Here is a 17,273-nt window from a genome sequence, read left to right on the forward strand (position 1 = left end):
ACATTTCTTGTTCACCAGTGATGTCATAGCTGATATTATTCCATTTCCACACGTAGAACTATGAACTTCCGTATCATTCTACCCAAATTTTTAAGCATAATCAAGATAAGAATCAGACGCCTTGTTTTGTCAATATTGGCATATTTTTATGCTGTGGTTCCACTTATCTGTGTTAGTCAAGCTTACTGATCAATGAAACCCGGTGACAATCCTAGTCATCCCCTAAATATCTTCAATAATTATCTATCTTGTTGGCGACTATATGAGAATATTGACTTACTCAGTTTTATAAAATGTAACATCTTGTTACAAAAATAAAATTATATATATATATACATAGATATACACTTATATATGCATATATTAGTAGTAAGTATTTGTATTCTCACAGATCCTAAAATTTAGCCATGGACTAGGAATTCATTGCATTCACAACACAAGAAAATGAGCATCTCTACCCCCAAAATGTTTAATTCCAGTTGGTTAAAAGACTTTTGAATATCTGAAAATGAGTCTGTTGGTATCTCTTAGGCATAGAAGGATACATTCACAATATTAGAGCAAGCTGACATGTAGATTATCTATCAGTTGTCTTTAGTGGGAGGATCTATGGAAAAAAAAAAAACTTTCAAGACAGTCAACCTTTGGTTAAAATATTTGGTTACACTAATAATGTCCAGACTGCCAGCTGACTGTCATTTTACAAAAAAAAAAAAAATTATTTTTTTTATACTCTTGAAACTCCTTACTGACTTGACTTACTGGCGACTAATACATTCCACACCACTCAGTGACTTTCATCAGGTGATAATTTTCAGTTATATTTGTCCTAGAGTATATTTGAACCATTGACCCACTAACGTCTGCATCCTATTATGAATCCCTTAAGCTCTCCAGTCCTCTGGCACTATTTATCTCTAAAAAGCAAATAAAAAGTTATTAAAATGTAGCCAGTATCAGCACAGACTCTTAGTCTTTTTGAAATGTTTGTCTGAAGAAATAATTACACAACAGCCATTAAATATGATGTATAAGAAGTATTTATTATCAAACAAAAACAAAACCAAAAATTGTATTTTTAAGAAGCAGGAAATATATTAATCGTTTAGCTCCACATTTTAATGGGCAGAAAAATTACTTTTTTCCAATGTATGGACTATCATCACCATGTTTGGAGAGCATACAGAAAAAAAAAAAAAAGTTCTACTCTACCCAAGTCATTTATAGAAAATGATTGACTCAAATAGTTATTTTTTTAAATTTTATATCTTATTACTTATAATACTGCCATACTCTTCAGTATTTCATTTTCTGCCCTGCCACTCCCCAGATTGAGTGTGGATTATCCAAGAAACAGCACTGTTTGGAATACCTGCAGGTGAATTAAAGGTTACAAGATATTCTGTAAATGAAACATTTAGGCTTAGCTCAAAGACGATCAGTACTTAAGGGAAGGAAATAACAGATCTTCCATATCCTTTTCAGAAATTGTCCTACAATCTTCCAGGTTACATTTCTTTATATATGTATGCTAATATTACGTCAATTCTTCTAATCCCAAACAACCACAGTTACTACTCAGTGATGTTTCAGTTTTTAAAGAGCAAAGGCAAATAAAGAATATATCAGGAATAAAGAACAGTCACAAACTTAAAATAGTAAATAAAGAAAGAATCCCCATTCCATTTCTAGTAAGGTAACATCACAACATGTTTACAAATTGCTAAAATAACCAAAAAATCCATATATTAATGAGATGGGATTTTCCTCACCTAAAAATTATCAACTAGTCCTCTATTATTCCTTTATAATCTTTAGGTGATGAATTATCACCTGATGATAAGTATGATTCTCTGCTAGCACAATTAGGAGAAAACTATAGCTGTAGTGATCCCATTCTCTGTAATATAATTCCATTCTCTGTCATGTTTGAGTCAAGGAGGTTGGGGGATATCTCCAACCCCTACAGGAACGCAAATGAGAGCAAAATGCAAGCTCAGAAGGAACAAACACAGAAACCACAATGTGGGGTCAGCTTCACTTCAATGCCAAGGAAAATCACAGAGTCCTCTGGAAGAACATGCCTGGATTCAAGGGAAGTGCCATGATCACTGCCCTGGGGAGCCTATGCCAGTGTCCAACCACCCTCTCAGTGAAGAATCTTTTCCAAATATCCAACATGAACCTCCCTGACGCACCTTCATGCTGTTCCTTCAGGTCCTATCACTGTTCATCAGATAGAAGAGACATGTGCCTCCCCGTTCACTCGTCCTCATGAGGAAGTTGTAGACCATGATGAGGTCACCACTCAACCTTATCTCCTCTCAGATGAATAAAGTGACTTCAGCTTCTCCTCATAAATCTTGCCCTCTAGACCCTTCACCATCTTGTTGCCCTCCTTTGGACACTCTTTAGTATTTTTATAACCTTATTATATTGTGGTGCCCAAAACTGCAAACAGTACTAGTAGTGAGGCCACACAAACACAGTATGTAGTGAAGGACACTCGCTTTCCTTGACTGCTTAGCATTGCTGTGTTTGATGCACCCCAGGATACAATTAATCCATTTTGGCTGTCAGAGCACACTGTTGACTCATATTCATCTTGCTGTTGATGATGGCAAAACTCCTAAATCCCTTTCTGCAGGGCTGATCTCAATCCTCTAATACCTAAGTCAGTCTGTATATCCAGGACTACTCCATCCCAGGTGCAGAATCCAGCACTTGCTCTTCTTAAACTTCATATGGTTGGTGGCCAACCCTCTAATTTGTCAAGATCTCTCTGAAAGGCTTCTCTACACTCAAGGGAGTCAACAGCTCCTCCTAATTTAGTATTATCCACAAACGTACTTAATGTGTATTCAAGTCCTGTATCCAGATCATTTATAAAAACACTGAAGATAACCAGCCCTAAAATTGAGTCCTGGGAGACCCCACTAGTGACTGGCTGTCTGCCTGATGTATCCCCATTCATTATAACCCTTTAAGCCCAACCCTATCTACCAAGTCAAGACTACCTTGTGTACAAACTACATCCCTTCTCTTTTTATCGTACATTGTACCCATTTGTATCCTTCATGTCCTTATCATTGTACACCTCTGAGAACAATTTGGCCTTCAGGTATCCAAAGATATCAATAGGTCAAAGGGATTAAAGCTGTCTGTTCTGCTGAACAGACCCATCAGCCTCTCAGATACTTTGTGCCTCAGCCACCAATAATCCTTGTGGTCCTCACTGGGACTTGCTCTGACATGAGTGTCTGTTGTGTACGTAGGAGCTGGCTGGGCACAGCACTCCAGGTACAACTCCCAGGCCCTGGAGAGTGGGCAAGTGTTCTTCTCTGGACCTCCTGGCTGCTCACTTGCTTGAGCAACCCAGGATGTGGGGGCTTCTTTGTTTGTCCAGCACAGTGCTGTTTTGTGTCCAAGCTGGTGTCCCCTGGGTATTGACTTTTTTTTTTTTTTTTTGGGGGGGGGGGGTAGGGAGAGAGGGGTGGGGAGGGTGCAGCATGGAGAGCTGCTCTCAGGCTGTCAGCCCCAACCTGTCCCCCTACATCCCAGAGGCTGGATTTTCTGCTCACTTGATGAACTTCTTGAGATTTCTCTCTACCCAATTCTCCAGCCTGTCTAGGTCCCTCTGAATAGGTGAATCAATGAAAATCTCCAGTGCATTTACAGTTCCCCTCAGTCTGCATTCAAAAACTTATTGATAGTTCATTATGTCCCCTCATCCAAGTAACTGATTAAGATCAGTATTTGTTCTAGAATTAAACCCTGAGATACAACACTTCTAACTGGCCCCCAGCTGGGCTCATCACAATTCTTTTTGCCTGGCTATCCAGCCAATTTTCCAAACATCTTATTGTCCACTTATGTAGTCCATATTTCACCTATATGATTGTAAGAATATTACAGGAATCTTGCCAAATTTAGTATCTAGAATATCCGCTGGTTTCCCCATAACCACAGATCAAGTCATCTTATTATAGAAGGAATTTTTGCATGATAAATCTAAATTGCTTTTTCCTCAGTCATCTTGTTGTCCTTTGAGTGGCTGGAAATAGCTTCTACAAAGACATGTTCCATAACCTTTTCACACTCTATGGTGAATTGGACTGGCTTGTTCCCTAATTTAAGTTTAATGGAACACCAACATAGATGCACTTAATTTATACTTCTGTATTACGTGACCAGTGAGACTAAATGAAGAAAAGCCTTCATTTTTTGTACTTCTTAAGTGAAGCTTAGGCATTTTATTTCCAAATTGTCTGATCTTGCTCCTACTAGGCAAAATCCCCATGGTTTAATTCAGTGAGACAGCAAACATTAGAAAGCCATGACATTGAGCAGAAAGATTCGAATAAACTTTAATTGAGCAGACAGGCTTTCAGAAGAGGTGATAGTACTTAAGGAAAAAATAATAATAATAATAATTTTTGTAATCTCCATCTAGCTGTTTGAATGTACTATTGCCGGTAATATGTATTATTCTTTTTTTTTTTTTTTTCTTGATAATGTTTACAGACAAAACAAGATAATCTGAAATTTCTATGCCATCAATCATTTCCTTTCCCATTAGTAGGTTCAATTCCCAGAATACACCCTGTGCCCTCTGCTTATTCCAGACTAGCATCTGCATGTAATTCAAGAATTTTGTTTTAATCTCTAAAGTCATCCATGAGTTTATAGCAATCTTGTAGAGAGATCATTTGTCTCTTTTCAACCTCATGCAAAAGCCATTCACTTCAGGAACACTAAAACTATCAATCCTCAGAATGAAATATACCATACAGAACAGAAAAGCTTTCTTTCACATTTTTTTCAGGATTGTCAAATGCCTGAGAAAGAGAGACCATATTTAGTCTAATCATCTGGTTTGTGCTCCTTGTGCAGAAACCTGAATGGAATAGGAGGTGCTAAGAATGAAGATGCAATCTGGGATAAAACCCAAAGTGTTATTTCTCTAGGCGTCAGAGGAGAAGTCATAAAATATGATGATAATGATGATAATGATAATGATAATGATAATAATAATAATAATAATGTTAGCTTATTCATCTCAAAAAATATTGTAATTGCTTCCTAGCAATTTTAGATTTTTTTTTTTTTAAACACTAAGATAATACATATGCATAAAGTAAACCATCAAGGAAATCTATGACTCATGAATCAATAAGGCTATTATATTGTTTGTGTGTTTTTTAAAAGCTACCAAAAGTTTTGGGCTGAACTGTGCAACACAAAGCTTGAAAACAACAAAAATGCCTGGAGACGGAGAAGATGCTTCGTAAAACAACCAAACGACAAAAAAACAACCAACCAAACAATCAAACAAAAAAGCATTAAAAACTCCTGGGTCAGTTGGTTAACAGTATAAATTTTGCGATTTCTTTACCTTTCTGATTTGTAGGTTGTGAACTGCTGATGAGAGGATTCCAGCCAAGGACTAAGGGAAACTGCTTCTCACAGCAGACACGTGCTGGGAAGGCTAAAAAGAATTATGGAGGCATTTGAGTTGTACTAGTCTGCTATTTTGCAGCATGAGGAAGGCTATTATATAAATTATTTTCTTTGCAGGTTCAACATGGTTCTAAACACCAAAAAGAAATTAATGTAGTTAAAATATATGTCACTATCTTATGAGAGTTGTTTTCTTAAAAAATATTTTCCAACTTTCTTCCAGTTGCCTTGCCAACAGATTCAAGTTTAAGAAAGGCTGGTAGCTCAAATCCCAAAATACTTATTCCATTCCCCTGTTGACAGTCATTTTAGATCAATACAATTATCATATAGAGTTCAGAGTTAGAGCTGTGAAATGACAGGCAAGTTATCAGAGGAGTGAAATATTTCTGAGGAGTGAAATATTTCTTATTTATAATGAGGTGTCATTTTCTCAAAAGCATGGTGTCCATCCTCAAATCAAAACAAAAATACAACGGCACTCCAACATATGTATACAAGAAATAAAGTAAAACCTGGAGACCCAAAGAAGACCTAAACATAATGTTTCTAGAGTTCTTCATTTCCATATATATCATCTAAGAGTAGCACTTTAAACATTAATATTGGACTACCTTTGCTTCAGCATCACTACCAAGCTGATGGTGAGAGATATTTTTCTCTTTTTGAAGTACTGTGAGGCAGATACACTTTCAAGATTACAGCATCCAACTCTCTAAAAGATGCTCCATTCCTTCCCCATTCTTTCAGGGTTACTTAAATAAACAGCATAGGCTTTGCCAGGTTCCCAAGAGCCTGATTTCAGTTTCTGCTGACAACGCCACTGTGGAGAACACAATTTCAGTTTCTCTGTATTACAACTACCTTTGCATGTTAAGAATACATATACTTCATAGAGCAGCGTCGTATCTTTTTTTGTTTGTTTGTATGTTTTTGGTATGTTTAGTTAATGAGAACTCTTTTAATCAATTAAAACAGAAAGGAAAGTTGTCTCTCAAATAAAGAATAAATTAAAATAAAATCCACTTGCAAGATTCACAACATTTATGCTATTTGCTTGGATTTGTTCCCAGAACAAACATGTATGCTTTTGGATAATTCTGATCCCTCCTGGCCCCAGAAATATGGAGAGAAAAAATGTGTTCATCCATTTAATTTTGCTTTACCTGACAGAGTATTATAAATTTAATGGTTGTTAAATTAATGTGGTTGGCCAATTCTGCATACAAATGGTCATATTTTTAATTATTTCTTGTTTTATGTTAAAATAGTCTTACTTGTTACTGACTATACAATAGAAATTTCTGCAAACCTAAAAGATGCTATTACTGGAGTATAATTGCTTTATCTATCTGTTTTCTTTTTGAGTTATAGAATGCTGTATAATCTAAGACTGGATTTTAATATTTTTCCATTGAGACAACCACTTTTGTGAAAACAAATTTGTATTCGAGTCTCTCTTTTAGTAGTGTATTCACTTATAAAATTTATCCTTTTCATACCTGATAAGTAAGATATTTATTAATCTATTAGCCCTTAGAACAGAATAGTACAGTTTGAGATATGATAGAAATTTTACATATACACCATCAGATATTTAACCATCCTCAATTTACACTAATGGCATTGTCCTAGCTGTGCAATCTAATATCTAAACCAGAGTGCATAATAAATTCATAAATCAGAAATGCCCCATCCAAACAGACTTCCACACCTTCTGTTTTGAGATGTTCCCTACCTTTTCTCAAAAATTGGTATGTTTAATGTCTGCATGACCTGAACTATGGGACAGAGTACATCTTCAGCAGGTTTGCAGAGGATGGGGGTATGGTATGAATGATGAGTGAATAACGCAGATGTGTGTTCTGCTATTCAGAGGGACTTGGACAGGCTGTAGAAATGGGCCAAGAGCAAACTAACTGAAGTTCAACAACAGACAGTGCCAAGTTCTGCCCCAGTGGAAAATTAAGCCCATGTACCAGCACAGCCTGGAAACTAAGCAGCTGGGAAGCAGCTTTACAGAGGACATGGGAGCTCTAGAGAAAGCCAAGTAGACCACGCACAAGCAGCCTGTTCTTGGGAAAAAAAAAGACCAACACCTTCCTAGGCTGCATTAGAAAGAGAATTGCCAGCAGATCAAAGAAGGTGATCCTTCCCAAAGGTCTTCCCAAACCTGGTAGTTTAGGGTGAAATATTTCATGATTTTAATGAGGTCTCATTTTCTCAAAGCAGGGTGTCCATCCTCAGGTCAAAGAGAGGAGAGAGTGAAGAGAGTCAGAAGACTGGAACAGGCTGTATTCAGTGGTGCCCTGTCACAGGAAAATAGGCAATGGTCACAAAAGCACAGCACATCTGTTGAGCAATCCACTTCAAGAGATAGATGGACATACTGGAGTTAGCCCAGTGAAGGGACAAAGAGACTTTAGCACCTGTCATATGAGGAGAGGCTGAGAGAGCTAAGAGAACCTAAAGAAGAGAAACCTCAGAGGGATCTCACAGAATCATAGAATCCTTTAGGTTAGAAAAGACCTCTAAGATCATCTAGTCCGATCATTAACTTAGCACTGCCAAATTTACAATAAAACCATGTCCCTAAGCATCACTTCTACATGTCTTTTGAATACCTCCAGGGATGGTGACTCAACTGCTTCCCGGGGCAGCCTCTTCCAATGCCTCACAACCTTTTCAGTGAAGAAGTCTTTCCTAATATCCAACCTAAACCTTCCCTGGTGCAGCTTGAGGTCATTTCCTCTTGTCCTATCACTTGTTGCTTGAGAGAAGAAACTGACCCCTACCGCGCTACAACCTCCTCCAAGGTAGTTGTAGAGAGTGAGAAGGTTTCCCCTCAGCCTCTTCTTCTCTAGGCTAAATAACCTGTTCCCTCAGACGCTCCTCATTAAGACTTGTCTCCAGACTCTTCACCAGCTTTGTTGCCCTTCTTTGGACATGCTCCAGCACTTCAATGTCCTTCATGTAGTGAGGGGCCCAGACCTGAACACAGTATATTTGAGGTGCAGCCTCACCAGAGTTGAGTACAGGTGGACAATCACTTCCCTAGTCCTGTTGGCCACACTATTTCTGATATAAGCCAGGATGCTGTTGGCCTTCTTGTCCACCTGAGCACCCTGCTGGCTCATATTCAGCCAGCTATCAACCAATATTCCCAGCCCTCTTTCCACTGGGCAGTTTTCCAGACATTCTTCCCCCAGCCTGTAGTATTGCATGGGGTTGTTGTGCCCCAAGTGTAGGACCCGGCACTTAGCCTTGCTGAACTTCATACAGTTGGCCTTGGCCCATTGATCCAGTCTATCCAGATCCCTTTGTAAAGGCTTCCCACCCTCAAGCAGATTAACACTCCTGCCCATCTTGGAGTCATCTGCAAACTTACTGAGGGTGCCCTTGATCCCCTTGTCTGGGCTATTGCTAAAGATATTTAAGAGAACTGGCCCCAGTACTGAGCCCTGGAGGACACCACTAGTGACCAGCCTACAACTCAATTCTATTCACCACACCTCTTTGGGTCCTGCCACCCACCCATTTTTTTACCAAGCAAAGCACATGCCTGTCCAAGCCATGAGCAGTCAATTTATCCAGAAGAATGCTGTAGGAATTGCTGTCAAAATCTTTCCTGAAGCCTAGGTAGACAACATCCACAGTCTTTCTCTCAGCCACTAAGGGTGTCACCTTGACATAGAAGGAGATCAAGCACAACCTGCCTTTTGTAAAGCTGAAGAGTCAGTTAAGAAGAGTGGACCAGTTGTGGTGCCCCGTCACAGGAAAATATACAATGGTCGCAAGTTAAAACACATTGAAATTCTGTCTAAACACAAGAAAACAGATATTTTTGAATGCGGATGATTTTACAATAATGTTGTTGTCCTAAATATCTGATAAAATATCTAAATCAAATTGAGTAAATAATAATCACGTGAATCTCAAATACCATACCTAAAGAGATTTTTGTCCCTTTCATTTTGAAATGGTCAATAATTTTGCCCAAAAATTAAGAAAGCGAGGGGAGAGAATAAAACTTATAAAAAAATGAACAGTAGAGATTTTCTGCACAAAGCAATGAGAATTGATAGTTGGATCAGGAAGATTACATATGAGGAAAAGGACAAGTGAGAAAAATAAATATAAGAATATTAAGAGATATTTGGACAACAAATCACAGAGCAGATTGATTAGTATGCTACAAAATGTGCAACAATGGTCACTTGGGAACAGTCTCATTTCTGCACAACAGACAAAGGAAAAAAAAGTACAAAATAGGAAGCTTCACCAAGACCACTGAGAAGCCTAAAACATTTTCTGAGCAAGACTACTGACCAAAAGCTGAGAAGCTCTGTTTACCTCTTCTTTAGTGTATGTCTATCTTCTTAATAACTATGAAATAGCTATGTTTTTCTTGAAATTGACAAGAACTAGGTCAGAAACAAAAAAAAAAACAAACAAAAAATACAACACAATATCCATGAACTGCATTTTTTTGTTTTTGTCATATTATTAAAAATGAATAATGCCCCATGCCTGCAACACACATGGACATATTATTACACGTATTCACCTGCATATTTTCATGATGTCACAAAATAAGTCAGAAAAGGTTTACAATCTTTTTATGGGCTTATTATATCTAGATGATCATCTGAGTTTACCACAGACAGTAAGCCTCGATATTATATTGTACAGTGCAATATTATAAAATGTGTCAGTCTTTTCATAGTGTAAGACTTGATTGCATAAAAATTAATTATGAGACTAACTCAGAGTTGTAAAGGAAAGGTGTAATGAGTATAAATTGTTCCAACTAAAAACATTATTAATTAGTTATTCACATTTGCTAATAACGTTATAGGCAGAGGGGCTGCATTCAAATATTAGATGCATTCTCTTCTGACTTCTTTCCTGATAGAAAACATAACGAATATTTTTATTCTATTTTAATTGTGAGGTAGTATTGCTGATATTGGAAAATGATATAAAACACTGTGAAAACACAGCGTTTAATAGAGTAGCTCACTAACTCCCTTCAGAATTCATATTCAGAAAACTGTTAACACACAAAACAGAATAGCTGCCTAATAGGGAAATAAGTAGCTGACAACGTTGACATTTGTCTGGGTAGAAGCATCTACTTTAATAGTTCCATCCATTATGTCATTTATTATGCATGATTGCCAAGCAAAAGTATTTTCTGGACTGTTAAGCAATTTATTTTATTTTATTTTATTTATTTTAATTTAATTTTGTTTTATTCTTTCTCTTAGAATGAGTTTTTCACATGATAACTGGCCATCAGTAATGGACATCATTCTATAATGTATCATTTAAACACATTTTGTCAGTTAGAAACATACACTCCAAGAAAATCAAAATATCCATTTTGATGTAATTTTGTCATTTCCCACAATGCAGCTACTTGGCTTTGCTTCCTTTTGACACTTCTGAAAAGGGAAGAAGGAAGAAAAAAAAAAAAAAAGGAAAAGTGTTTAGCTATATCTGTTTAAGAACACATGTTGGTCTCCTTTTAGCAAACATATATATATATATATTAATATTTAAATAATACTAATAATATTGATTATTAAAAAAACCACCTCATAACGTTTGATTTTAAATGATAACAAGTAAAGTAGATAATTTGTTGATAATCTGTAATCTTTCACAGATGTGTATTTGCATGCAAATATTGTTGCTCTAAATTTTTACAAGTAAACGCGTAGTGGGTTTACGTGGCAAGGTTTTGGTAGCAGGGGGCCATAGGGGTGGCTTCTGTGAGAAGAATCTAGAAGCTGCCCCATGTTTGGTAAGGGCCCCACTGCTGACCAGAGCTGAGTCAATAAGTGATGTTGTTTTGCACCTCTGTGAGAGCATATTTAAGACAGGAAAAAAAAAAAACACTGCACCACAAAGCAGCTGGGAGAGTGAGAGGAGTGAGGAACAGCCTTGCAGGTGCCAAGGTCAGTGAAGAAGGAGGGGGAGAGGTGCTCCAGGCGCTGGAGCAGAAGTCCCCTGCGGCCTGTGGTGAGGACCATGGTGAAGCAGGCTGTCCCCCTACAGCCCATGGAGTACCAAGGTGGAGCAGGGTTCCACGCTGCAGCCCGTGGAGGAGACCACGGTGGAGCAGATGGACCTGCACTGATGGAGGCTAAGGCCTGTGGAAGACCCCTCTGGAGCAGATTCCAGGCTGGACCTGTAGCCCTTGGAGAGGAGACCATGCTACAGCAGGTGACCTGGCAGGAGCTGCTTCCCATGGGGGACCCAGGCTGGAGCATTTTGCTCCTGAGGGATAGACCCCATGGTACGGACCCATATCTGGAGCAGTTCTTGAAGAGCTGCTGCCTGTGGGAAGCCCACGCTGGATCACTTCAGCAAGGACTGCATCCCGTGGGAGGGACCCCACAGTACAGGGGACGAGAGTAACTGAAAAGGAGCAGTGGAGAAGAAGCGCTATAGACTGACAATAACTCCCATTCCCCCTTTCCCCTGCGCCGCCCAGGGGGAGGAGGTGGAAGAGGGCAGATGGGAAGGTGCTTTTGGTTTCTTTCCTTTGTTTCTCACTTCTCTAGCTTGTTAGTATTAGGCAATAAATCTTACTGTCTCCCTATGCTGAGTCTGTTCTGCCTGTCACAATAATTACTGCACGATCTCCCTGTCCTTATCTCAACCCTTGAGCCCTTTTCATCGTATTTTCTCCCCGTTCCTCTTTGAGGAGGGGGAGTGAGAGAGCGGTTGTGGGGGAGCTCGGCCACCCACCCGAGTAAAACCACCACAACATGGTGTAATCCATTGACTTCCTGGCGTTTTATTGTTGTTGTTATTGTTGTTGTTGTTTTAATGATGGATTGACTGATTGTTTTCAGTTTTGTTTTTGTTCTTATATCTGAAGAATTTGACAAAATGGAAACTAACAGTAATGCTGTCTAGAGTGTTACGTGATTAGCTATTTGGATTAGCCTATTTCTATGTTTCTTTTATCTGTGTATAGGCTATGCAAAGAGTGAAGACATAATCTCTTTTACCACCTGATTCTTTCCATAGCAGAAAAACTCCATAAACTTAACAGTAGTTTATAATGTGTTTACCCACTTGTGCATGTAATGCTTTGATAATTAAAAGCAGTTATAAAGAAATAGTTGTGTGATACATAGTACTTCTACATATTGTATTTATGTGAATTTACCTCTATTATAAGGACTCTCAGAGAGATCAGTGCATTTGTCCGTGATGCATTTGTAATGCATATCAGTTCTGAAGAAGGATGAAAGAGTTAATTCATCATGTGTTTCAAAAATAGCTGTGCAGGCTGTAAAGGGGAATAGGCCACATTTTCATCTATTTCCTTTCATCTCAACTGAAAGCACAGAGTGATCATAAGACTGCAGGGACCTTACTTCTCTTGGAAACAATTGAAGGGGCATACACGTGTGGCAGACTGCCATTATTACTGCACAGCTGTATTTACAGGTTTCTATTTGCTAGAAGACAAAGAATCAGAGGGACAGCTGAACCACTGGTGGTTAAGTACATCCCCTATTTTGGATGGTAAACCAGTAAATTCATTCATGAATTCAACATGTCCTAATCACATATCATTTAATCAATGAAGCTTAAATGGGAGCTTACTGGATGGTTGCATGTCTAACTTCAAAGGATTCTTCACCTGTATCTATATAAATCATCAAGCAGCACTTGATGGTTTATGATGGAGCTCTTCATGTGTGCTCTCAATATATTCAGTAAATCCTAATGAATTTATATTCCTGTAAGAAAAATAGCTTTAAAGAACTCATAAGTGGAGCTTAACATTTCCTAAACATTTTTGACATGTAAATAATTTCACTGCACCTGGTTGTATTTATTTATTTATTTTTTAATTTGAATGTGCTTTTTAATGTGCTGGATTATTTCTTCCCAAAGTCTTACTCACACGATCTTTCAAAGAGTTTCACATGTGGAAAAATGAAAATAATAGGTTAAGACATCTGACATTTATTACCTTTATATGCATATGATATTACTAAGAAATATTTTGGGAATATTTAAGCCTAAACTGAAGGCTTTTACTTCTCCTACTAAAAGTGCTAAAATGGGTATAGCTGTAGTTATCACAGACAGAATATCTGCTACCAATGTACTGTAATTATAAAAGTGAGAGTTCTGCATATAAGTTCTTTAACTCCCTGTAATTGAAGCTCAATGAACAACGAATTCATAACTTCAGCATTTAAGGTTTGATTGTGGACCTTAAACTTAGTTTGCATTATTTAAATTTACATTTACAAAGTTCAAAATGGACTTAAATAAATGTTTTTATTTTATTTATTTATTTTTTTAAGGCTACTATATATACATTCAGAATATTCCCAGATTTCATTGCTGGGGGCCACGGTGGATGAATTTGGAAGAATTTCAGAAAATTCATTTTTTTCAAAGTATCAAAGAAAATAACCGTCAGAAGCAAATGCAAATCATAGAATCATTAAGGTTGGAAAAGACCTCCAGGATCATCTGGTCCAACCATCCCCTTACCACTAATATTATCCACTAAACCATGTCCATAAGTAACACATCCAACCTTTCCTTAAACACCACCAGGGATGATGACTCCAATACCTTCCTGGGCAACCCAGGAAAAACCCTGGGCAAAGCCTGTCCGCTGAGATGGACAAAGCCCTACAGCAGGACAGGTCAGGAATAACTGGCTGGAAGCAGCACAATAGACCTCAGGGCCCCAGGGACAACAGGCTGACCACAAGGCATCAGTGTCCCTGGGCAGTAAAGAAGCCCCCACCACATCCTTAGCTTACAAGCAAGGAAGCAGACAGCATCTCCATTGAGGCAACCTGCCCAGTCGCTATCAACCTGTATGCTGTTCCCAGCCTAAGTGTCTCATGTACAGGACAGAGACTGTACTGAAGCAAGTCCCATGGAGGCCACTGAGGTGATCGGGAGCTGGAGCCTGGTCTGTTCAGCCTGGGGAAGAACAGCATTGCTGTTCTTTATTCTAATTCCTTATTCTAACGAATTATTATTCTTTATTCTAAGTCTTTATTTCTAGCTGTTCTAATGAACATGTGATAAAATAGTTTGAATATTCTAGATCAGTCTGTGATCATCATGATTATTATTCCTAAATAGACAAATATATATATATACGTATTACACAACACATCATCCAAAACAATGCCTAGTATGTTTTTCTTGTTAGTCATTTTCTTGTTAGTCATTGAAACACATTAATAGGATATGTCCCCATTTTATGGTATTGTTACCATAAAAGTCAGTCAAAGAAACTCTCTAAGACTCCATGTGGAGTTTTAGAAAGCAGGTATTTTTTAATTGCGGTGCTGGACGCACAAAGGATCGCACCACCTAGTGTGTGTGCTGAATTGTCCAAGTTACAGGGGCTATATAAAATCAAAACATATATATTCATTCCAATTCCAAAATAAAAATAAATATATATATATATATCCACACTATTTCTCTGAACTCATTAAAATAAGTATGCACATTTGTTTCTACTGGTGGTCTTTCAGGTTCTTCCTATGTTCATTTATAGGTCAATAGTCAATTTAGGCATGCATACTAAGCTGTCATTTACATGTCCAAAGACATATCCATACTATGAGTTCCTCACCTAATCTTTTCAGATACATCCTACAGGCCTGGGTCATTATTTACACATACAAAGTTTTTACACTTCTTTCTATCTAACTAAACATAGTAAAGGTTTGGCCTATCTGTCCATAAAACATTTCAGATTTGGCTTTATTATTCTATCAGGTGTCAGGACATATAACCATATATCTTTCTGACTTGGTATCAGTACAGTCCATAATACAGTATCTTGTACAGTACAGAGACAAGAGAATGCTAAGAAGTTTTCCTAACTTAATGAGTTTTCTGTCCCATAGACCAGATCTTTAGCACTCGTTTGCTGTTGAGGTGATCACAAGGGAGGAGCACACAGAGTAACACTTAGTATTAAAAAAAAATCTTGTTCTTTAAAAGAATCTTTTCCTTTCTCCAGGTGTGACATTCCAGGTGTAATATTTTTTTAGGCATGCAAATGAGGTATCTCATCACTAAGAGAGAGAAATTCATTGATACTGAGTCAGAAGGACATATGGTTTTCTCCCTGATAGGGTAATAGAACCAAATTTTAAATCTTTTATGTTTAGTTAGATAGAAGGAAGACTAGAAATTATGTATGTCTGATGCTACGTTACTCAGTAATTAGTCAGCCTTATCTGTGAGACCATACAGAATTGTATCCCAAGACAGGGGAGGGGGGCAAGATAACCTAGGCCTGGAGGATGCGCCTGTAGAGAATAGGTGAAGAACTAGTGGTATGTACATCTCTGTATGTGTAAATGACTTAGCTTAGAATGTATGGCTACATACATTCCATACATGGTGCTGTGCATCCAGCACTGCAATTAAAGAATACCTGCTTTCTAAAACTCCAAATGGAGTCTTAAGAGAGTTTCTTTGACTGACTTATATGGTATCAAAGAGATAAAACTTCAGGTATACAGCGCAAATATTTCTCAAAAAGTCTTTGTTTCTCCGGTATTTTTAATTCTTCAGTAATGATGATAGGCTGGGACATACTTACAACTAATGTATTATTGTTTTCAACAACAGAGAAAAATATTTAGTCTGTTAATTACAACAGAGCTAATTGTGAGATAAGAACAGACCTGCTTGTCTCTAGACTTTGAATTCTTCACAATTGTTTTCTCACAGACCTGCATGCTTGAAGTGAACCAGGACCTTAGACTTGGACATACAGATTCTGTAAATTAATATTGCAGAAAACAAATCATCAACCTCTTTGTATTAGAACTACATTTTTGTTTTTAAGTGGAAGCTTTTAAGTACTGGCTTGACTGGAAGCTGTGCCAAAAAAAAAAAAAAAAAAGGGAACTTGGCAGTTGGGAATTATGTGTAGCAGCAGCCATTATATTCCATTGTTCTGATTCTTTTTTTACGTTTCCTTTTAACGACTGTATTTCATTCATCTAGAACATTAATCTACAGATCTACTGTTTTTATGAGTGATCTGATACATCATCTTCTTCAATACAAAAAAAAAAATCAAAATCAACATTTTATGAAGTTAAATAAGGAAGAAATATGCCTTATAGTAATACTTGATGTTTCCAACAGCTACCGTCACCTGTCAATATTTGGCAACCCTGGCATTCTGTTTTTTAATAGTTCTAGTGTACCTGGAACCTAAAAATAGTATTGATTGTAATATCTTCCATCTGTTCAAATTTTCTGTTCAGACTTCATAGTAAATAGATTTTGATAAAAGTGTTTTTGCATCCCCAGTATCACAGCTCTATAAACTTAATTGAAGGAAGGAAGGAAGTAAGTAATGTTTATTAATATAACCAGTATGTTACAGTAAGAGGAGTCATAAAATAGATATGTCTTTGTTGGATTTTGTGTTCCCAAGAGTGATTACTTCCACTGTGTACACTTCCAATTAATTCTGATTTTACTCCTCCCCTTAGGACTTGTGCTATGTTATTACTGCTGTCTTTTTCTTATGCTAAATGACAACAAAACATCAGACACTTATGATCTTATGGTGTCCTTTGAAAGATCATATATTGTGTAAAAACACATCCTTGTGTTATTCATAGTTTCGTGCCCAGTGCACCTTGCCAAAAAGTATACAGAGTCAGAATCCACATGAAGGTCTTGTTTTTAATTAATTAATTAATTCTGCAGAATCGGGTGCTTAGTGATCTTTTGCAAAGCAAGCACTTCTGACTTGAAGTACCATTATT

The 17,273-nt window shown here is 37.5% G+C and overlaps 1 protein-coding gene across 24 annotated transcripts in view; it reads left to right on the top strand.

Moving 5' to 3' along the window:
• PTPRD (protein tyrosine phosphatase receptor type D) overlaps window positions 1-17,273 on the top strand; it is a 1,402,037-nt gene that overhangs the window by 539,472 nt on the left and 845,292 nt on the right. The gene's annotated exons all lie outside the window — the stretch shown is intronic.

Source organism: Anser anser (assembly GCF_964211835.1).
Source record: "Anser anser genome assembly, chromosome: Z".
In the NCBI taxonomy this organism is placed as follows: Eukaryota; Metazoa; Chordata; class Aves; order Anseriformes; family Anatidae; genus Anser; species Anser anser.